Raw genomic sequence first — 23,043 nt, forward strand, 5'->3', positions numbered from 1 at the left:
ACCCAATATTCAAGTTGAAACAGCTGTACAAACCCAGGGAGCCTCACTCTATAAAGCCCCAGTAAACTCCATAATGGAATTTTACTAAAGATTCTGAGAATTACTGCCATTTTAATACGGTTAATTCTTTAGTTGAAGGTAGATAGCCTTTCATGCAGCAGAGAGCTTGGGGAAGGGCCTTTTCTAAGTCCCTGATGACATGTCAGGGAGCGAGAGGGGCTTCAGTCACTAGAATTCCATCTGTCAAGCTTTGCCTTTAGAAATCCTGCCAGGAGTCTGCAGGAAGGAATGCAAAGTGGGTGGATGGTACAAACAAAGGTCAGGAGAAGGGCAAGTAACCCTTAGTCTCTCAACAGTTTTTGTTTTTTAGATTTTATTTATTTATTTGACAGAGAGAGAGAGAGAGAGACAGCGAGAGAGAGAACACAAGCAGGGGGAGTGGGAGAGGGAGAAGCAGGCTTCCCACGGAGCAGGAAGCCTTTTGGGGGGCTCGATCCCAGGACGCTGGGATCATGACCTGAGCCGAAGGCAGATGCTTAACGACTGAGCCACCCAGGCACCCCAATCTCTCAACAGTCTTATTAGCCTCTCTGCATAGGTATGTTTGGCTTGCTGCTCTAAGTACACTTCCTGGAAGAAAGAAATTCAGGTTGTGGATGGTTCTTCTCCACTTGGACTGAATGTTCAGCTTGTTACCAGGAGAGCAAACTTAGCAACTTACCACAGACATGATTTATAAAATACAGATCCTCATGTAAACACTGAAGTCAAAAGGCTTTATTTTCATTAAGTCATACTGTCCTCAAAGATTGGCTATTTACTGAATGACAAAGTCAAACTTTATTCTGTATAGTGATAAAGTGCTTAAGAAGAATCTATGCACTCACGGAAACACTACATCAAAAACTAATGATGTAATGTATGGTGATGAACATAACATAATAAAAAAAAGATTGTATCTGGGCTCTACTGTTACTAAGTTGTTTTGGTCAATGTACTTTACATCCCCAAATTGGTTACTCTTTATAAAAAAAAAAGTGGCAGTGATATTTCTATATAAAGTCATTCCGAGGATTGCTTATGATAATGAGTTAATATTCAATAGATTGGTCTCAATCAACTAGAAGAACTAAAACTATTTTATAATAAAAGCCAAAGAATCTCCTTGAAATTAAATTGTTCCATATGATGCAAGCATTTTATAGAAAATAAGAATAATCAATTAGTTTCTGGCTTTTTCTTCTACTTTGAAATTAGATAAATACAAGTGAAAAGGAAGTGGTATTTGTCATGCTAGTTCCACCAATGATTTTAATGTTCCATTATAATTCTAGGAATTTAATAAGTGGGAACCTGAAATTAAAAAGGGACTATGAAATGTATATGCATATTAGCAATTATACCCATAACACTATACTTAAAATAAAGACAAAAGGAAGGGTGTGGATAAATAGGGTACTATTTATCAAATGTTAGAGATTAAAATTTGTAAGAAACATTGCATTAAAACTTCATTAGGTGCTAAGTATATTGCATACAATCTTTTCCCAGAACCTTCTTTTCTAAATTTAATAAAGTAAAAAATTGTATAAGTTACTATAATTATATTTGCTGTTAAATTAAGTACACTATATATACTATGTAGGTGTGTGGTGATCTCATTAATGAGGCCATGCAGCTGGTCAACCATATAGTACAACAAAAGTTAGTCTGAGGTCACCTCAGAAGCATACTGGTTCAGTGACTATAAGTTGGTTAAAGTCTGAAACCTACCCTGTTAAATGATCCAATTTATGAAGGTCAAGACACAGCATTCAGGACATATTTCATGTAAATGATCTCAATGTCTATAATTTATATATTGTAAGTTCGATATATACATAGATGTATGGGGCCAAATGGCCCCCAAATATTTAACCTACTGGTTATGATTTTCTGTGTGAATAGAATTGTACGCTGCTAATTCCACTGCTGGTCTAGAATAGCACATCTGCATGCAATGGGTGAATCAGGTATAGGCCATATCCAAAGATTTGGCATGCTATGTCTATTTGAGAATATTTATTGACAGGGAGATCACTACCTCACAAGAGCATCTGCTCCTATGTGACCACTCTGTAAATTATAATATTCTTCCTCTTATGGAGTTATTTTGGGAACAATGACAGTAAAGCAGGAGCTAGAATACTGAAGGAACGGAGGAGTGACCTGAGGATTGTAGATGACTTCAATTAGGAGAAGATAATTGGCACAGTTTGATAACATGAGACTCAACGTTAAGAGACTATAGGGAGAAAAAAAAGAAGGCCAATCAATTCACCTGCCAGGCCAGGTGTTCTGGGGAGAGTTGTGTAGTTGTGTGGAGAAAACATCCACCATGTGCAGAAAGTGTTCAAGGATGGGAAGGGCAACTGGATTCAGTGTCTTCAGAAGAGAGCTGGTTTTCCTTGGAGAAAGAAACAGCAAGGTTCAGAAGAGAGGTGGAAGACCAAGAGGATTTTGGTGATGATTGATCTTGGGTTCCTAGGGACCCTCGCACAGTTCCTTCTTCAAAAAAAAAAAAAAAACCAAAAACCAAACCAAAACAAAACAAAAAAACCACACCATTTTTTAATTTCACTGATTTAAGAAATCATTCCAGTATGTCCTCAAATGTATTTAAAGTGGCTTATGAAGAGTCATAAAATAGAGGAAGATAAAATAAATAGAAAAATGAAGCCAAAGAAAATAAAACAAGAATACGGAGTAGAAATAGGTTTTCAGTCAAAAGCCATTTAATCCTATAAATTTGCTAGAGGCAGATCATAAACTAGGCTACAAGTTCTTCAGCAGCAGCACAAAGAAACACAACTTGTTAACTATCTGATTCACAGCTGACAAGATAAAAGTGTTTCATATGTACGATGGGACTTTGATATGCATCTGGATTAATATGATTTCACTGGCTGAAATGCTGGACAGTTCATTAAATTTGAAATAACCCACTAGATATTTGTTTTATGTTTACAGAAACGATAAATATGAAAACCCACTTCACAGTTATTGACTGTATTTCAACCCACCATATACTTTGCTATTTTTAACTACTTTGGAGAAATACCTATCACTCTCAATCAAAATGGGATAAAATACTATGTTTGCCTTTACATTCTGTCTCAATAACTTTCTTCATAATTGTTATGTCAACATTTAATTTACTGAACCATGAAATAGTTCTTGGGTGTGAAATGCACTTTAAGGCACCGTAGGGTATATATAACATTCAGGCAACTCAAACTCGGCTCTAAAAATGATTCTCCTTAGTATAGTTCCCACCTCCAGTAGATCCACCAAGCTTTTAAAAGTCCCAATTAGTTTCTTCAGTCAAGTTTTTCAAATTGAGAATATACGAATCATGACATCTTATCAGTTTTATTCTTCAGACAGTGCATTCCCTTGAGAGCTGTCCTTATCTCCATATTGTTAATGCTGGAAGTGAAAAGTTGTAACATTCTCTTCACTACCCCATAGTGACAGCTGAATTATTTCTGCTACTTAGTTCTCTTAAGAATCATTGTTAGCATTAGTTTTGAGATATTCCATAGTACAAAATCAAGGCTGGTAATTACCAGGACAAAAAATGTGTTGAGGAAATTATGATAAACATTTTTAAAAGACTTGTTAAGACTTTATTTTAGTAAGTATATCTTAACATAAAATTAAATCCAGAGAATTAGGAATACAGGTAAATATGGATTTCTGAGAATTAATGTAAAATGTATATATGTATTACTTAGACTTTATACAATATTGTTAAAATAAACATGATAAGAGCATTACTAATTCAGGAATTCATTACTAATTCAGGGATTCATAAGGCATTAAGCTGGGTAACTGGGCTCTCAGTCGCTCGTAGAAAGGATTCAGTGAATAGTATTATATTCAAAGCCCATGGCAGTTATGTTCATGTCTAGTTATATTTACATGAAAAGGAGACTTTCTAGGAAAATTCCAATAGAGCACCCCTTAAAAGCTTCTTCAAGTTATGCCCTACTAGCATTCTGAAATACTCAGAGATTAAATGAAATTCTTGCCGATGGCTAGAAAGCACAGAGAAAGGAACAATTTCTAATATGTTTTCGCCTTCTACTACGTGTCACGCACTGTGGAAATTATTTTCAAATATATCTCATTTAAGAGTTATGGAAATAGCAGGAAATGTTTTATCAGTTTGTAGATTAAAGGCAGATTATTTTTAACTTTAGTAAGATAATTAATCTCCATTTCTATATAAATTAAAATTATAGACATTACCTTACAGACATAATTAATGATTTCCTCTAGCATATTCATTTAGCACCAGTAACAAATACGCAATAGTATCTTTATGAAAACTGAGTCTACGTTCAAGAATGCATTCCGACAAATGTTCTAAAATGTACAGATAATCTTTCCTTAAGAATTGCCTTGCCAGCCATGGAGCAGTCACAACAAATCAAATATCTAATCAAACACCTCCTTTCATGGCCATCAGATGTAGCTCTCTCCTCTCTCTCTCCCTCTTTTCACTAGAACTGGCCCAGTATAGCAATCCATTCCACCCCCCTCCCCCCAGGATCCTTTCCAACCAAAGCCTCCCACAATTGTTTCTTACCACCAGGGCCTTCTTAGGTACTAGAATTCTAATAAAGCATGAGTAGGCTGTCTATGAAATCAGGGCAAATGAGTAACAAATGTACTTTCTGAACAAAGTGAAGTTTGTAAGTTGAGGGATAGAAAAGAGAAAATATGGCTCTGGGAAACCTGGTCCACAAGAGGTGGGGGATACAGAGGAGTGTTCAAGGTTGCAAATGGCAGCCAGGAGTAGAAAGAGCCTACTGGCAGATATGTTCTGGAAGAAAGCAGTGACAATGGGACACTTGTCTTTTTCTGTTCTGGCAATCCCAGAGATAAATTGCTAGAAGCTACTTAACAGAAGAGCAGGAGACTACTAAGTGAAAAGACACAGGACCATCTTTTTCTAACAGAACAAAATAAGACACAGAAAGGTCTTTAACAGGAGAAATTCTCTACTTACATAAAGACAAAGAGCTTAAAGTTCTAATACCTGGGGGCATGCTGTAGTGATTAGAAGCTCATGCTCAAAAATCCACGCTGTCTGAACTTGGGAACTCTACTGATTATTAACTGTGTAACCCTGGGCAAGGTATTAAATTTCTCTAAACCTTAATCTCCTTATTTGTAAAATGGGGGCCATCATAATAACGAAAGTAGGTAAGTATACCAAAGGTTGTTCTAACTACATTACTTAGCTCAGAGGACTACCATGAGAATAAAGGCAGAATATGTGCCCAACAAGCAGTGAACAATGCTAGTACGGTTATTATTACTGGTAGGTACGAGTTGAGCAGTCAGGATATACCAATGACCAGTCACTAACACTTACCCAATCTGATAGAAAATAGCAGTTAAAGGATGTGAATTTAAGAAAAAAACAGATTTCCCCCTTGAGGGAGGGTGGAAAAGAAAATGGACAAAAACAAGGAATTTCCAAAGCAAACTACTGTATAATTTTGACTCCATCAAATCTTGCTAATCACAGATAGACATTCAGAAAATCTTGATGCTAATAGGTTACTAGGCAAACATCTAAGAACAGTTTAAGAGAAGTACTTCCACTGCACTTGAAAAGTTACTCCTTATGGTAGCACAGTCAATTTTATTTTAAGATCTTTCTTCCCCAAAGATTTATTTATCCAGGTATCACCAGTATAATAGATTACTCAGATACTGCAGTTTTCATTTTAGTCTCCTAAATCATCAACTTTGAATGATTTTGATGCTTATTAACACTGTAACAGCTGGTGTGCAAGAGCAGAGAACTGAAACTAAAGCCACTCAATTTTGCTACTTATTATTAGCTTCCTGTAAAGAGGGGTAGGGAACATGGTGGACGCTATTAAAATAGACTTTATCTGTGTATTTCATTTGTTTTGCTCTTTGTCCCTTCCAATACAAAGAAAATACTCTTTCCCATGCTTCTCAAGTACAAATGCAGATTTCTGGACTCATTCTAGATTAACTAAAAAAAAAAAAAATCAACTTATCAGGGTAGGTGGACAGGGAATCTGCATTTTTAACAAACACAGCAGTTCAAGAAAGACTGACCCATTCTAATTAAGCCCAAATAAGATTAATCCTGCATATTCAGTGATGATGTTTCTTTGTGCCACAAAGAGTGGTAGCTCTTAATCTGACCAAGGATATGCATGCTCAACTTACTAGAATGTCTACTTGAATTAGGACAGTGCAGAAAGTAAGTGTACAGGTTAAAAAAAAAAAAAAAGAATGGGGCAATAAGGTACCGAGGAGCAGTATTTCCATAGATTAAGAGCCCATCACTCTCAAAAGCAGCTTTGGTCTTTTTTATATACTTCTATGCAGAAGGCTGCTTTAATGTAAAGTTCAAAATAAAAGTTGTTTATGTAACAAAAAAAATACATGAGTAATTGGGCAATATATTCCCCTACTCTTACTTTTCTGAAAAGAGAGATAAGGCAGCTTAGAAAAGAAATGTAATTCAAATAGTAATTCAAATAGGTCAGAACCTAAAAGAACATTATCTGCACAGAAGCCCAGGTTTCACTTCTAATTGACATGGTGTGACCTTAAACAAGTAATTTAAGCACTCTGAGGTTGTGCTTATTCCTGTTTGTAAAATATAATATTAGCTCTGACTACCTCACTGGAATGTAAAGGCGCAAACCTAAGGTAGTAATATTTGGCAGAGCCACGGCTCTGCAAAGGCACAGAAACCACTATTCTAAATGACGTGTAACTTTGCAGCTCATGGGAAATAGCTTTTTGTTTGGGTTACTTTTAAGACATTTTATCATGAAGCAGGATGAGATACACATACAATATAATACTGATGATCTGGGGTACCTGGGTGGCACACTCAGTTAAGCCTCTGACTCCTGGTTTCAGCTCAGGTCATGACCTCGGGATCATGAGCTCGAGCCCCACGTTGGGTTCTATGCTCAGTGCGGAGTCTGCTTGAGATTCCCTCTCCCTCTGCCTCTGCCCCTCCTTCCTGCTCTCTCTCTCTCTCAGATATAAATAAATAAACCTTTAAAAAATATTAATGATCCTTGCTATTTAGTACTTGAAAGGAACTGGCTGTCACTCAAAAGAAAAATAAATGTAGTTTTATGTTTTTTTCAGGTTTCAAGAAATTGCTTATTTTAAAGGCACTATGCTAACATGAAAATAGCCAGATTGAGAAGCTGGTACCATTTGTCGTTTGATCTGTTAGATGTAATAAATTCAGAGTTCTTACATGTGCATGCATTTATGTGTGCTTTATACATGAGTGTAAATTATATATATTTGTGTCCACATATGTACACATATAAACTTAACTTCAATTAATCGTTATTTTAGAAGTCAATTAAAATCCTTGGATAAAAGAGAAAATGGAAAAGAAAGAAGGGAATATCTCCTTGAACCCATATGGTAGAAAGAAGCCATAATGAAACTGGTAAGGCAAACTTCTCCACAGGAAGCCAGCTTTCACCTGGTCTTCCGCAAGTACGTACCTTTGTTAACTGAGAAACACTTCGCTTTGAAGGTGTTGTAACATGAAAACAGTAGTTGGTTCTAACATAAGTTCACAGCATGAGACAGATTTCAAAACAATTTTTTTTTGTTTGTTGTCCTATTTATAATAGGTTTCTGAGAGGAATTATTAGAACTCTTAAAATGCAAGATCACAGCCTCAGTCTTTTAGTTGTTTAGTGCTTACTGAGTGGTCTCAAAATACTGTGCTCTGTATTCTGGGCTTTTAATTATTTCTTGGATATCTCCAAATGAGGTGTTCCTAACTGGGAACCTCATTATCCCGTATCTCAAATTCAAGCCTATCACGACATGCCTGTCACTTAGGAATGCAAATGAGGGATTATCCTGCTACTGCCATGATTCTTTATCCAGTTTACTTATATACACTTTACACTCCAGCCATATTGAACCCTTAGACTTTGTAAAATGTGCCATTTTCTGGGATGTCTCTGGGACGATGTGCATGCGTGACTGTCATAGCCACCTCACCGTAATCACTAAAATCATTTCCACTGATTCTTGATCTCCATCAGGAAATCTTCCTTCACCCTTCCCATGGATGATCCTCAGTGTAATTCAAGGTGCCACAAGATGTTAAGCTAGTGAGCCAGCTCTATGCGTATCTCTGGGATATGTAGAAAAATGATATTTATTTTTGGCCAACATAAGAACAAGGTCTTTCAAAGCCAAAATTCCTTCCACCTATGTTCGTGGTTCATAATCTGGAGATGAGTCCTGTGTGGCTAACCAAGGCTCCTAGAGAGCTATGCTGGAAGCTTCTTGGGCTCCTGATGCTTTCTCTTGCTGTAACATTTTCACCGCCTTTATTAAAGCCTTACATGAGTAAGGACATGCATGAGACCCAAAGGGTCCTGAGTGTCCTTCCAATCATCCAACGCTGTGTAATCCTTGGAGATTCTTCTATAAGACCTGGAGCCTGGCACCTCATACATGCTAAAAAGAAGGAGACTGAACCAGTCCCTAAAAAACTGTAAAGTAAGCATTCATTTCTTTTGTTGATCAGTTTTCTGAAATTACAAATTTGCTTCTTGGAACTAGATTAAAAGACTGTTAATTTATGCCCTAAAATCAAACTCACTATGCACAGAGTTCTACACATCATCTCACCATGAGGTGATTCATGATGAAACTAACAACAAAATCATTTAAATTTGTAATAGTCCATTAACTATTTTTTAACTATGAAGATTTCCATTTTATGCTGGTGGACACTGAATGAGCTACTATACTCACTGGTTAATTAATGCCCTGTTGTTTGGATCATTCACTATAATGTCACGTGCATTTCCATTCTTTGCAAGTTTTACTACATTGGAAAACATATAGAAGGATATTACTTATGAAATTTACTAAATAAATGTAAAAAGTAACATTAATTCATTATAAAAGTCTGAGCTAAAGTTGTGCAGGTATCATTTACACAATGCTCATAGATCTGTGCTCTGTACATCTCTACTATAAAATTTTTCTCTGTCTTATATACTTTTCCAAAAAGAATAGATAATTCATTGATTATAATACCCAATTTCCTACTTTAGCCTGCTACTGCCATGCTCACATGCAAACATAAAATCATCTGTAAAATTCTAGTTTCTTAAATTATTTAGCTGTTGTTTCCTTACTCTTTCTACACACATTTTAAAAATTAAATTTACTGACATGTTTCTCCTGACAATGCTTGAGCATATTCAATCTCACTCATTTTCCCTCAGCAGTTCCTGTAGTGTACTATTGAGTCTGAATTTTGCAAATGAAAATAGCTCTCTGCTTACAAGACTTGCTTTGTTTTTATTCCATCACCTCGGCAAATGTTTGTGTGAGCAAGTCTGGAGCAATACCATTCTAATGAGCAATAAAAACAGACATGTAACCACGTAAGTGGTGTGGTGTGGTAATCCTCAGAAATAAATGCAAAACCTGATGGAGCTAGAGATCTACCTTTAATTATTTAGGATTATAACTGGGGATCAAGTGAAGGCAGATCAAACCCTTCAGTGCTTGCTTGCTGCCCAGGATACCATTTCTTATCTGAACCTGCACAGAGTCTGGGATAGAGTGATTTATGCTCTCTGACTCTAAATCTCCTAGGAAGTAATTAACCATTGCTGCCTTGTCTATCACCATTCCTGAGTTATTTATCACAGGTAAAATCTCCTGAGAGACGGAGTACAGGTAGAGGGGAAGATTGTGCAACTTGGTTCTACGATTTCTTAACACTGAATCTTGGAACAGTGGTGTCATCCAAATATGCAAAGAATCAGGGACTAATCTACTAATGAACGTGCTGCCTTCTAAAGACTCCAATCTCTCAGCTGATTGTTTGAAAGTGTGGAAACTCTTTCTTCCCATAATAACAAGGTTATATCAAATCTTAATAAAGTCTAGGTATAACTGAAAGAGAGACACGGGAACACTACCATTTAGGGAGCACCAACCATGTGGCAGGCAATGTACAGATGTTACCTTGTTTAACTGGCATAAAAGCTTTATAAGGAGAGTATTGTTTGCATTTTACAGATATGAAAGTAGTTAAATACCAGGCTTTCCATTTAGCTGTGGAGTCTGCTCTCCACTAAGTTCTGAGACTCCAAAGTCCAGTGCTCTTTTGATGATAGCACTCAGCCCTCCCAGATTGAAAAACTGTTGGTTCCATTGTATGAATAATAGCCCTTAGTCACCCCATATCTATTTCTTTGAGTAAGTAAGTTTGTTGTTGTATTGTGAAGAACAGAGGCCTCATTTTCTGTTCACTTCTCCTCCTAGGCGACCTTCAACAGAGCTGAGGAATTCATTTTCTGGTTGTGAGGCATTAGAGATGTTCGCTGAGACTTAAGTTCGGCCCATACACTATGTTATTAAAATGTAATGATAAAGAGTGAAGTCTTGGGCATCTATACAAAAAAAGGAAGACAACTTCAAGGGGGAAAGTGAGGTGGATTCAGATATTTACTCAACAAGAAAATGAGGGGAGACTGCACTGGGGACTAGTGTTCTGAGCGAAAGGAAGATTTAAGATGATAGGCAGACATTCTCAAATATGAAATATCTCATGAAATACTGAAGTTACTGAGTCTTTTTTGAAAAACTTTTAGAAGAGGAAAACCAGAATCACATCAAGAGCTCAGAAATAGAAAAGAAATGGTAAAAGGAGTGCTGGTGATCTGAATCCATTTCAATATATAATTAGAACTAAACTACTAGGGGAATTACAGTTTCAGAACAAAATGTAAATGTTGCAAATCCTGGCAAGTAGAATCAAAATGAGCAACAAAATCCGGGGAGTGGAGCATGCTAGGAGGAGGAATGTAAGTAGGCTATCTGCCTCATCATTCATATATACACTGTCAAAAACTGAAATGTGATGTTCAGGAAAAATATAAGGATGCCAGATATTTAACGACTTTCATAAATGTCTTCCTTTAACGTTAGAGCAATCTTTTAGTAATTAATATCCCTTGTGGCAAAGACACACATTCCTGATATTTAGTAACTCCTTTAATTCACTTCATCTCTTCGTTTGTTAAATGCAAGTAAAGTTCAATGCTTTTTACTGTAAAACAGCATGCATATTATAATTTCTTTCTTATAAAGCTGATTCACCCAAACTATCTATTCATTCCCAGCCTCATTCTCCTTAACTATTCAACTATTTGCAGTTTAATGTTACAATTTCGCTGTTTAATGGGAGATATTAATAGCCTTAATCTCATTGGGCATTTGAGAAGATTAAATGAGATGACAGATGGGAAATGCACAGAAAGTTACTGGTACAGAGTTTATATACTGTTGAATGTTATTTTCTTTAAATCTATCTATCTATTCTTGCATTTGTATTTGTTCAGAGAGAGTCCAGGTTACCTGGACTTCTGGTCCAGGTAAGTTAACACTGGGTTATTTCTGCCTGAGAAGATTTTGAGCATTGTGTTGATTTCTATAGTTCTGTTTTCTATACTTCTGTATATATTTCTGTATTTCTGTGCTTTTCTACACTGCTTAACTTTTAATAATTAGCATTTATCATGTTTACAAAATAATAAAGTTGTTATTCTTAGCAAATAATACAGTGCAGACCTAAAATGTGAATAACTGCTTCTTCCATGTTTTATTTGTGCCCTCTATACGTTGAGATACATTTTTGCTCAGACTATGGTTGCATAAATTACGTCCGATCTTGAGCTCCCCATGGCCTTTATTTTTACTGCTTTGCTATCACAACTATGCAAGTTACAGAAAAAGGAGATGCTCCAAAAGTATCTGCTACAAAGACTGAGACTGGACTCTACTTGTACTTTTTTGAACATGATTTTTAAAGGTTCAGAAAAAAGAACTGCTTATTCCAGCAGGAAGAAAAAAGAGAAGATAATAAACACTTTCTTGGAAACTGAAGAAACAGGCACACAACAGGAGACCATTCTTAAATGTAAAAATATGCATAATTGCTATGGAGATGAAGTTTCTCATAGTTCATAAGATTAGAAAAAAGACAAAAATGACTTTAGTTGATTTAAATATATGTATGTACATATTTCCTAAGTGATGAAAGATTACTTCTTCCAAACATCTCCTAAAATGTAAGAACACAGTCAGCTGGAATCTTAGTTTTGTTAGAAGAAGCTCTGTCTCTGAAGTGAGTGCACTGCTCCTCTTATTTCACAATACCCGAATCAAATCACAAAGAATTCTGGAGACAACTTTCTTCCACCTAACGTCTTTCCAATTGATATTTGAAATGCAACCATATATCCACTAATAATGCTGGTTCAATGTTTAAATCTAAATAATTTGAAAACCCTGGTATTTCCTGCTGTATTTTATCTCCCATAGTAATTCCTTCTTCATTCCCATTTCTCATTTCTCATAGGTCCTTTGTTCAAAAAGGTTCACTTCTTTCCGAATTTTCTTCTATTTAGCTCATGCTTATTTTAGTTACTCACCAAAACTGCTTATTGAAATCAATTTGATAAAAAATTTGATAATTTTATTTTTTTTTTACATTTTCAAACATTTTTCCCCCAAAACTATAATATTCCCTGGCTGTGCTTTTGGCCCAGATCTCTAAATTTCATATTCCAGGCTTCAAAATGTTACTACTTGACCCCTTTGAGACCAAATCAGACTTCTCCTTTTTCACATTCTTCGGCTAATCTTGTTATTTCACATAGCGCCAAACAAATCCATGTAGAAATATGAAATAAATGACAAATGTATCTAACATTCAGAGAATTCCCCATTTAAAACTAGGTGCTCTCCAGTTGAAGTATTTAAAGATAAATAACACCATAGGCATTTTTCATCAGGGGATTATATTAATATTAATACCATTAGGCAAAGCAGAATAAGACAAAATACTTTACAAAAGCTTAGACTTTGTGGCCTTTCTGGTAGGGAGGTAAATACATAGACTTTACTTAGTTTCCTTTAGCTCCCATCTCTGCTAAACTCCTGGCTAGTTGTAAATGATATCCAAGGGATCAATTAACAGACAGAGCTACCTAGACAAACCAATTTCACAATTAACATATATAAAGGGAAGACAGGTATACATACTATATTTTGTCTTTGGATTCATTCATCTGCTTGCTAAGGAGGTTTTCTCTTTAAAACTGGGAATAGTAAATTGCAATGGAAAAAAAAGTCATGAATTTTGCTATTCTCTTGTTGTGTAAGCTTGAGCCTCAATTTATTTTATCAAGAAAGAGATGGAATTGGAAGATTCTTGAAGTCCTTTTCAACACCAAGTCTATGAATCCGTAACACAGTTTAAGAAAAAAGACAATGTAGTCCATAGTGAAATGTTATAAGGAATAATTAATATGGAGTTTTTAGTTTCTATTCAATAATTTCTAACAGTTACATGATACTTTTTAAGAGAATTCTCACATGTAAAGTAAGTTTACAATGATGATCACCTTCAAAATTACGTTAATTAGACTTACTGTGGTGACCATTTTACAATATACACAAGTATCTAATCATTTTGTTGTATACCTGAAAATAATATAATGTTGCATATGTCAATATACCTTCATAAAAAAAAAAGTAGTAATGAGTAAATAAAATTTTTTAAAAATAACTATTTCAGTTACCTGAGAAAACTTAGGGAAAAAAAAAACACAAGCATCTTTTAAAACAACCATATGCTTTTCAGAAATTAGTTTTATAAGTTCATCTCCAGAATTGAGAAATTAGGTGATGTTAGGTGCTTACTGCCATTTCTCTTTTTCTATTTATTCTTGTATTTCATAAGCACATACCAACTATAAAGTCATAATTCAACAAATTTCCCATTATTACTATATTCTTTGTTTCCAAATTATTTAGCATGAAAGATTTATAGCTTCACATTCTAAAGAAAGCAATGGATAATTATGCTAAGCGAAGTAAGTCCATCAGAGAAAGACATGTATCATATGATCTCACTGATATGAGGAATTCTTAATCTCAGGAAACAAACTGAGGGTTGCTGGATTGGTGGGGGGTGGGAGGGATGGGGTGGCTGGGTGATAGACATTGGGGAGGGTATGTGCTACGGTGAGCGCTGTATATTGTGTAAGACTGTTGAATCACAGACCTATACCTCTGAAACAAATAATACATTATATGTTCCAAAAAAACAAAAAAAAGGAGATAGTAGGAAGGGAAAAATGAAGGGAAGGAAATCGGAGGGGGAGACGAACCATGAAAGACTATGGACTCAGAACCATGAGAGACTGGACTCTGAGAAACAAACTGAGGGTTCTAGAGGGGAGGGAGGTGGGGGGATGGGTTAGCCCGGTGACGGGTATTAAAGAGGGCACATTCTGCATGGAGCCCTGGGTGTTATATGCAAACAATGAATCATGGAACACTACATCATAAATAAATAAATACATACATACATACATACATACATACATACATACATACCACCCCCACCCCCCCGCCGCAAAAAGAAAGCAATGGAAAAATAACATACTATAGCTATTTTCCTCTTAAAGCATGTGTCATGTTGCGGTGGTACATAAAGGAGCATTTCCAAAGAGTACAGATGCAGAATTATTACCTATATATGATATAGCATATATCACTTTTTTAATTGGAAAAATGATAGTTAATGTTCAATTTTTATGCTTACACTACAACTTTAAAACATTTGGAATGAATATATTCTCCACATATTAGCATTATTAAAAACCAGTTCTAATGTCTAAGAAATCTTTTTTAAAAGACTCTACAAAAATTTTTTTTTTTGAAATGGTCCCTATGCTTTGAGATTAACTAAAATTCGTTTTTGAACAAATGAATCACATGGAATGCAGTTAAGCTCTACGGTTTTTGCTTTCGTTTTTGTTTTGTTTACATTCCCCTGGTATCTACAACCAGCAAAACTGGCAAATACTTATGTTTGCTGCTACTCTAAAGCTGCTCTAAAGAATCTTAGGAATTTGGAATCCTAAACCATTTTGGACGTGTCAGCAATACATCTCATCAATTATAAGGACGTATCTTTTGCCCAAGTTTCAGTGATTTCCACTGGGTTCCATTTGAATGTTTTCTTTGTTAATTTCCTTTTGTTTGGACAATGTAGTAGATATGTATTTCTGGGACCCAAATTTTCTTCTGTTAAGTCACAAACCAATATTAACATTTCACTGAAGGGTAATTTATCATATATTCACCAAAAATAATTTGAGAAATCGTTAGTAAAATGATTTAGTTACATTAAAACCTTCCTTTACCATGACTCATTACGCCACATAATGCTGCCATTTTCTCTCTTCATTAACTTTTTACTTGTAAAACTCAGTAACAGTTTTATGATGTTTTGCATGGACTTTCTCATCTTTCTATATTTGACTCTAAGACCAAGATGATCTTTGGATTAACATCCTGCTCTGGAATGCAGCTATTGAAAACTCAAGGTAACAGGAAAGTACGATTACAATGGTATTTATCTTTAACAATCAAAACCTTCTCTTGTATATAAACCTACAAAGTTGGCACTGTTGGGTCTCCTGTCATGCTTGCAGGAAAACCCATTGCTTCCCCCATTGAAATTCTCAAGCTGGTTCTCATGGTTTCTGATGTAAATGGAAAGGATACAACACCTGACATGTACTCTAAGAACTTTGTTCTGTTTTTCAGAGAATAATGCAAATGCCACATTATTCTCAAGAGATAATAATAACTAGTGAGACTCCAGAGTTGACAGAACACTGGCTATCATATTAATGATAAGCTTTTGATATACAAGACATTGAGTGAAGAGGTTTTTAATATATTAACTCATTTAAGCCTCCTAGCAGTACAATGAAGTAGGTACAATTACTAATCTCATTTTACAAATGAGAAAACTCAAGAATAGAAAAGTCACATAATTCAGGTATTAACTGAGAGAGCTGAACTTTGAACCCAGACAGTTTGACTGGGAAGGGGCTGCTCCAATCCCCGAAATAGGATGCAGCAACTATGAAGCTATTCTGATAAAATTCTGGTAACATCAGTGGAGTTGGGATACAGCCTTGTTATTGTGGGGTACACCTGGGTTCTGATTTCTCCGTATCAATGACTATTGAGCAGGTTTGCCAGAAGTTCCAAATCTAAGTGGCTAAGATGTGGATTTCAAATACATAGGGTAGAATCCTCAAGTGCGGGGCGCCTGGGTGGCTCAGTTGTTAAGCGTCTGCCTTCGGCTCAGGTCATGATCCCAGGGTCCTGGTATCGAGCCCCACATCGGGCTCCCTGCTCGGCGGGAAGCCTGCTTCTCCCTCTCCCGCTCCCCCACTGCTTGTGTTCCCTCTCTCGCTGTGTCTCTCTGTGAAATAAATAAATAAATCTTAAAAAAAAAAAAACAATCCTCAAGTGCTAACCACTTACTGTCATATTTCAGATTATATCTGTTTTTCATGGGGGTTTTGTTGTTGTTCTTTGTTGTTTTTTGTTTTTGGAAGCCAAATAAGAGCTTATAGGCTATAAATGTTGAGGACAATTATGTTGTGAGGTTGAGAAAGCCTGGCAGGAAACCACAGGACTCACTCACTCAGGAAGATACCGAGGGTCACAACTCAGTCAAGCCTTCTCTCTCATCAAACATACCTCCTGGCAAACTGCTTGTTTCACACATGAAACTCTGGTACCTCTAGAAATCCTTGAAATATAACATCACTTGCTTTTTAAACTTCTCCTTGACATTCATATTTTATCTTTTTGCTCATAATCTATTTAATTTTCTCCCCAAATTCTTTGTTTCTGGTGCCTTTTCCTTCTCCCCAGGAGAAGTCGTAAGTTTTTAAGGTCAAGGTCCATGTTCCCATTTGTTTTCGATTCCCCCACTTTTAAAACTTGCAACATGGTAAACTGATAATCAAGGAATGCTGACTCTCTTTACTGCAGAATAGTGCAAAGTTGTACGTATGGTAATCTCTTTAGAATCGCATTCTTCTTCTGTATCTTAGAAAAGCTCGGTATTTCATAAGTACACCAACCTTTTTTGGGATAATGATACATTTTAGAATAAAACATTTATCAATAAGCGCTTTTGTATGAAACATCATAATTTTTCATTTGAAAAATGACCATTAACACCAACAGAATAAGTTCATTAAAGTAAAAGTTTTCTAGTATTTCACCTTTATAGAAAAGACGGTTCAGCAGGCTCATCAAAGGTTGGAAGGAATGGAAAATTCCATGTTCCTCCTTAAGGGTGATCAAAAACAAATTTTTTAAAATTTCTGCTTAATGTTCTAATTATAGCAGAAATGGAAAGCTAATACACAATCCATCCATAGGCCCTATCAGCATTATCTTCAAAATCTGCCGAGAGGCCCGTGGCCTTTCTCCTTCGGCGCCTCCTCAGCCTCAAGCCACCATCACTTTCCCCGGGTTCCTGCACTGCACTCCTGAGGGAAGTCCTCCCTTGTCTCCTTACAGCTAATTTAACCCTGTAAGAAACGTGTCTCACATCTTGTCATTCTTTCTCTCAAAACTCTCTGAATTGAAGGGTTTGCAAATTTTATAGTGGTCTATGACGCCCTATAAGAACTACAAGACACCAGCTGTCCCATCTGCTCTACTGGACCCATGTCTCTGGAACTTCCCTGCATTCCACTGTGTTCCACAGCATTCCAGCCGCCTGGCCCTGACCACTAGTTTTTGACTAGACAAGTACATGCTTGCCACATCTGGACTACTCTCCTCTCATGTAGTCACATGTCTCCCTCCCTCATTCTCTTTAGGCTTCTGCCCTCCTCAGAGATCTTCCCTGACCACTGTGTATAACAGAGCAGCACCCTCCTTCCCATTTCTCCCAATCCCCGATATCCTGCCTTCTCTGCATTGCAATTAGTACAGCCTGGAATACTATATTAATAAATATTGTGTTAACATTATATATACTAATATACATATATACCATATAATACATAACTAATATTAATACGATATAGCGGTTAACATATAAATAATACAAATCAATATAATAACCAATGTATTCACAAGTAAAAATAAAATTTTCTTAGCAGGTGTTTCTGAAAAAGTTATATTATTGTTTATTATATGGAAAGCCCAGGAGGGCAGGATTTTATCTATTTGGTTTACTAATCAATTCCCATTTTTCTAGATCAGGACCTTGCATATATTAGGAACTCCATTCAAATGGATAAGCACATGTGTGAATGAACAAGTGCACAAGTGAACCTATATTTTTACATTATACTTTATTTCTCTATCATTCCTATCATGCTTACGTGCATATTTCAGAAATGATTTTAAGATGCTATATTCAATGAGGGCATGTGGTTAAACTTACATGTGGATCATCTCTTCTATTAAAAACTTAATGGCTCTTTTAAGCAGCTCCCCCTATTATTATTTTATGATTTAAATTGGTTAAATCTGGTGAAGTCTTTCATACACTTTAAAGGCAGGTTACCATTTAAAGGCAGTGGCTTTCATATTCAATGACTATGAACCACAATTTTATGAACAAATTGATGTTTACCATATGCATTCTAAAAATGTCGTTTCTTTTTCTTTTCTGTTCTATTTCATCTTTAAATACATGCCTCCTGTGACCCACTGCATTAATTTCATGACTCCATTTTTTTCATGGAGCATAGCCTGCAATTTGAAAACATCACTACAGAGTACACAGGATAACATGCAGAATTCCCAATGAACTGGTATTAAAGCTGTCACTGCTCATTAAACAAACAAACAAAAACCCCAAAACTAATGAACCTTATACAGAATAATACTTCTGAAAGCAACTAATATTTTATATCCACATATGGTCTGAAATAAGCATATTCTAAATATTAAATGTGAATTTCTGAAATAGAATTTTATATAAAAATGAAAGAATGTGGAACTAAAATATGTTCTTAAAAAAATTAAAGAAATTATAACATGAGGGGTGCCTGGGTGGCTCAGATGGTTAAGCGTCTGCCTTCGGCTCAGGTCATGATCCCAGGGTCCTGGGATCGAGCCCCACATCAGGCTCCTGGTTCAGCGGGGAGCCTGCTTCTCCCTTTCCCTCTGCCTCTCCCCCTCTTCATGCTCTCTCTCTCTCTCTCTCCATATCTCTGTGTCTCAAATGAATAAATAAAATCTTTTTTTTTAAAAAAAAGAAATTGTAACATGAAAGCAGATAACTATTACTTTAAAACTGAAAACATCTAGATGTAAACGTTATTACATGTTTCACCAGGAAGAATTACAGTTCTTAAACAGCTCTGGTTAATTTATCAGGTTATTTTGTAACCAGCAGATCCCAAAAGTGAATGAAGTGGTGGAAATCTTTTAATGGTATGATCATTCCCTCTTTTAGCCAGGATGAAAATAGGTATTTTTCCTTTCCCCCACATACAAATTATTCCTCTGTTGCATCAATTTTCCTTGCAATATTTAGCACATCTTTATTTTCCACTATATGTTTATCTATTACCCTGTATACACATAAGACCACACACCTGGACCATTAAAGTTAACTTCCTAAGAAGCTAAACGTCATCCTATCTCTCTTGATCCAAATCAACTTTCAGATCACTAAAGATTTATCTTCCTAAAATCCTACTTACTTAGTTCACTACTCAGACTCCTTCTCCTGCCACGCAAAGCCTTCCCAACTCAACTTTTTAGCCTTGCCCGGCATTCGTACTTGTGATGGTCAGTGCTATGTGTCAACTTGGTCAGCTTATACTATCCAGTTACTCAGTCAAATAGTAATCTAAGTGTTGCCATGAAGTTATTTTATAGATATGATTAACATCTATAATCAGCTGACTTCATGTAAAGAAAGAACAAGCTGGATAACAGGAGTGGGTTTGATAGAATCAATTTAAAGGCCTTGAGAATAGAACTGCTATGTCCCTAAAGAAGAAATTTTACGTGTGGTCATCTCCTGCCCAAGAACTTTCAGCATGCCCTTCCTGATGGCCTGCCATATGCTTTTCAGACTTGCCTAGCCAGTGCCAAAATTGTGTAACCCATTCCTTGAGATAAGTGTATGTGTGTATACACATCCTAGTAGTTCTGTTTCTCAGGTGCAACCTTGACTGATAAAATACTTTACCATCGTTAAGTACTTTATGCCCCAGCCCAACTCTTGTCATATTCAGTTTGTACCTTAGACCTTAAGGACTCTACTCATCGTCCTTCAGATATCTCTGCGTGAAATGGTCACTCCTCCCTTGTTTTGATCCTTGGAAATCCTACCTCCCTCCCACTTTCATAAAACAAGAGTCACACCATTCTCTGAATCTCTATAGCTTTCTGTTAAATGACATTTGAATGACACAGAACAGGATCTAACTTTTATGTTGCTTATTTTTGTATGATGTTTCCTTATGACGATAAGATCCATGAGAATATAAGACGTGTCATATAGCTCTGAAACTTCACCAATATTCAGTGAAGTTTCAGTAACAGCACCTTATACATATCAGCAATGTAGTGGATGACTGATTAATCAAGTGTTATTATATACATAAAAACAGCAAATCTCTGAAGTCATATCGACTTCAGTTTTTTACTCTGGCTCTGTCTTACAAGCTTTGTGACAATAGGCAGGTTACTTAATCTTTCAGCCTTAGTTATCTCTTACGTAAAGTATAAAGTTTTCTCTTATGTAAAGATTAATAATCACCATACTGAGTCATGGAAAATAATAAATGAGATCATGTATCTGGCATGTATTAGGGCCTACTGAAATGTAACTATTTTGTAATTACTTTGGAAATATTATGCATTAATTCATCAAATGTACAGAGCCTGTATTTTTTAAGTACTTATTTGATTTTAAGTGGAGGATCTTTTTCATACATTTATTAACCTTTTGTATTTATTTTTCCTTCTTTTTTGTTTCTTTTTCTTTTTCTTATTGCTATTTTATTGTGGATTTTTAAAAGTAGATTTTACATCCAACATGGGGCTTGAACTCAAGACCCCGAGGATCAAGAGTCACATGCTCTATGGTCTGAGCAGGTCAGGCACCCCAAGAGTCTATATTTTTTGTTGTTGTTGTACTAAGGTACATCCTATGGACATTGATTTGGTTTTCAAGTGGCACGTACTCTAAAGAGATATAGAAAATTTTCAAAACTAACTACTAATGATGAGTTTGAAATGTTCCACAAAAAAGGGGAATTCAGAAAAAAATAATGTTCTTCAAATAGTTGCAACACTACTTGGTACACCTGACATATATTATAGCTCAGGAGGCCATATTAGAATGGACAAAATCAACCTGCTCTTCCATAATTTACTGACCCCAGTCTGCGAAGATGTTTTTGTGCCCTCTACTTCATGTAGAATGTCTTATAGCTGTTATGCACCTGTAAAATAGCACAGGCAACTTGTCCGTGTAGACAAGCAGATCTCCATTGTTCACATCAATCCACAGAGCTTAAGTTAAGGACAGTTCTAATCAGGGGTGCCTGGGTGGCTCAGTTGTTAGGCGTCTGCCTTCGGCTCAGGTCACAATGGGATTGGGCCCTGCGTCGGGCTCCCTGCTCAGCGGGGAGCCTGCTTCTCCCTCTCCCACTCCCCCTGCTTGTGTTCCCTCTCTCACTGTGTCTCTCTCTGTCAAATAAATAAAATCTTTAACAAAAAAAAAGGATACTTTAATCAGAATCTTTCAATCCTTTATAAACTAGTTTTTCAAAATGAGACATTTCAATCATATATAAAAATAAATATGTGGTGGTTTCACTTAAAAGATATGATTCTAGTATGATCGATAGTATTATCAAAAACTGAGCATGCCCTTTAAAATAATAGTGGTTTTCAAGATTAATTTTTTCTAAATCGTTTTCATATAGTTTCTCAATAGGTAATATGAAGAATATCTGTGGAAGAGAGAGATAATATTAACTCAATTTTTCTCATTCAGCTAACTAACCTTTTCATGCTAAATCATGGCAATCAAACCTCATGTTAACACTAGAGGGAAAGTCCTAAGCATTGCAGTGATCTCAACCATATTAGCTTTACACTGAAAATATTTTAGAGTATTTCTTTGCTACAAAGTCAGCAAGAAAAAATGGAGTTGCCATACTCTACAAATCTCACTGCTGAGCAACAGCTCTGGACGAATCTCTAGATGGTCTTAATAAATGCTTCTTCCTACTGATTCAGACTCAGACCAGCACTTAAGACGTTCTCTATTAAACAGCATTGATTTTCTGTTCAATATGTGTTTTTTTAAATTTTTCCTGAAATCATTCCTTACAACTCATCTCATTATATCCCGGTATAGAGTTTGCTAATTCATAAATCCTTAAGTTCTCTTTATGAAAATAATTTTATCATTTTCTGTTTTCCCCATGCTGTGTCCAAAGGTCAGTTACTTAAATCTGACCCACTTGCATGTTCCCTAACACAACTTTCTCTTCTGTGTCTTCCAAGTTTAGATTCAGATTTCTCTGAAATCTATTTCAGGTTTTGTGTTCCCTAATTATACAGTAACACCTTTCTTTAAGGACCTTTGCTTTGAAGATATGGAGTACAGATTGCTTCTATTTATTAAAATGAAGAAAACTGAAGACGAAATTCAAAAATGTACTTTTTCTATGTTTTCTTAAGTTTAAGTTTTGTCTCTTTTTTTGAATGAAAATTGCATTCATTAAATTGTAGCTCATTTCTCTCATGATCAGGTTAGTTTTTACATTCGTCTATGCAATGCAACATTAAAATGCTTTTAAAGGAAGCCAATTTGTTGGTTGTTTTATTTCCTACAGGCCATGATATTGCAAATAATTTTAAAGATAGCTAAATTATTTGAAGAAAATACATGCATGACAGACAGAAATTATAAAGAATACTCTTTATAATTAGATAAAATTGGAGTGACAGGGGAAAAAAGAATTACTTATTTGGAGAAAAAAAATCACTTCCCATACTATATATTACAAAATTACTTACGCAAACTTTTTTTTTGGAATCATC

At 35.8% G+C, this 23,043-nt stretch overlaps 1 protein-coding gene across 12 annotated transcripts in view; it reads right to left on the reverse strand.

Annotated features, from left to right (window-relative positions):
* The window catches only part of GULP1 (GULP PTB domain containing engulfment adaptor 1), a 91,034-nt gene that overhangs the window by 61,755 nt on the left and 6,236 nt on the right, over nt 1–23,043 (reverse strand). The window lies entirely within an intron of this gene.

The sequence above is a fragment of the Eumetopias jubatus genome, unplaced genomic scaffold, assembly GCF_037043125.1.
Source record: "Eumetopias jubatus isolate StellerSeaLion01/CBP00866 unplaced genomic scaffold, mEumJub1_p1.0 scaffold_3, whole genome shotgun sequence".
Lineage (NCBI taxonomy): Eukaryota > Metazoa > Chordata > Mammalia > Carnivora > Otariidae > Eumetopias > Eumetopias jubatus.